Source organism: Grammomys surdaster, unplaced genomic scaffold (genome assembly GCF_004785775.1).
Source record: "Grammomys surdaster isolate TR1022 unplaced genomic scaffold, NIH_TR_1.0 207, whole genome shotgun sequence".
In the NCBI taxonomy this organism is placed as follows: Eukaryota; Metazoa; Chordata; class Mammalia; order Rodentia; family Muridae; genus Grammomys; species Grammomys surdaster.
Window position 1 is genome coordinate 985,068 of NW_021604652.1, and position 1,951 is coordinate 987,018.

A 1,951-nucleotide genomic window follows, 5' to 3' on the forward strand; every position below is an offset into this window, starting at 1 on the left:
ATATTCTTGCTGCCTAGGTAAAAATATTCCTTTTAAGTAAAATCTGAGAAAAGAAAGTATCATATAGTTTGAAAGAGCTTTGTTTTCCATGGGCACGAAGAATCAAGTCCTCTGTAACACAAAAATATGAAGCGAAAAACCAGGCGTGGGAGCATGTGCCTGTGATCCTAGTACCTGGGAGACATAGAAGGGTCACAAGTACAAGGTCAGCAAGGGCTACACAGTGAATTCCACACCAGCGTGAGCTATGTGTTAACATACTAAAGACTCTGCCTCAAGAGTCAATTTCTGAGCCAGGCATGGTGATACATACCTGTAATCCTAGCACCTAGAAACCTGAGTCAGGAGGATCACCACAAATTCAAAGCATTTTAGAAATGGAGTACAAGGTGACTGGTTGAAGAGATTCATTTCTAGACTTTTCCTTTAGTCTCTAGCAACAACTTTTTTGCTGAATAAAATACCCACAATCTAAACATTATTTTTATAATAGAAGAGAATTATATCCCCCATCTACATTATGTGTAGTTTATGTTGCTTCATATACTTGATCTATAAAGCAAAATAGAAAATCTAACCTCAAGGAAACTCATTGAAAGTTTATAGGAGTTACCACAGCAAGATAGCTAAATAGGACTTTTCAATGTACCTACCCTCTCAGAAACATCACATTGATATACTATTCACACATCAAAATCTCTTTTGCAAGTGCTCAGGAATCCAGGTGGCAGCTTGCTGCACCTGGCTGAAGTGAAATAAAGAAAGCTGTATTAGGGCTGGAGAGATGGCTCAGTGGTTAACAGCACTGGCTGCTCTTCCAGAGATCCGAAGTTCAATTCCCAGCAACCACATAGTGGCTCAAAGCCATCTGTGATGAGATCCGATGTCCTCGTCTGATGTGTTAGTGACAGTGTATTCATATACATTAAATAAATAATAAAAATAAAAAATACCCAATCTCTTAAAAAAAAAAAGATATATATATTATTACTTCACCTGTGTCACTCAAGCTGCATAGGAGACGAACCAGACAGGCCCATAGCAATGAGACTCAAAGCCAGGCAGACCCTATAGCCCCATGGAAGAAGCTCTAACTAAATTCTGCACACTCATGTTTCAGACCCATCCCAGATTCCAGACCAGGCCTAGACCAGATTCCATAGCCTTAGACTGTAGGCCAACCACAAGTGTCAGATCTGTACCCTATTACCAGTACAGGTTCATCTCAACATTGGGGTAGCCTTTACAGCACCAGACTCTAGACTAGCACAGGCCACTATGATGGAGACCTAGTTTCTAGGCTGAATGCCACACATACCAGCTCTTCCTTTCCCAGGATCCACAGTAATCCTCAGAGCTCCATCCTGGAGAGGACTCAGGGTCCAGACTCATTTCAGCAAACCCAATGACAAGGCCAATCCTTGGTGTTCAGTTTGTCTACATGAACTCAGGTTCTAGGTCTGCCCTAAAGAACACAGCTCCAGTCATATATCAAACACAGGCTGGCTGCAGTGACCAGAAAAACTATGCTATTACCATAGGTGGATGCTCAGGCCAGTCCAAAAGAGCCAGCCTCTATCAAGACCTGAGTTCAAACCGCAGCACCCAGGTAAAAAGGACAGCCATAGACAGGAGGACCTTGGGTATGCTGCTAGCCAATCTAGCTGAATTAGCAAGCTCCAGATTCAATGAGACCCTGTTTCAAAAAATAAGGTGTTGAAGAATTGAGAAAGACATCAATATCAACCTCTGGCCTCCACACATGAGCGTGCATGCAAATGCACACACAAAACCATTACTGTTGGCTGATATATATGAAAACATACTGATTTCAATTTTATCAGCATATTTCCCATTAATGAGTACAGGACTTCCTTTAGTGTGTAGGTTCAAAATGATTCTAGGTTATTTGAATGCAGCTCATATTTCTAATCCTCTGGTAAAGGGGATC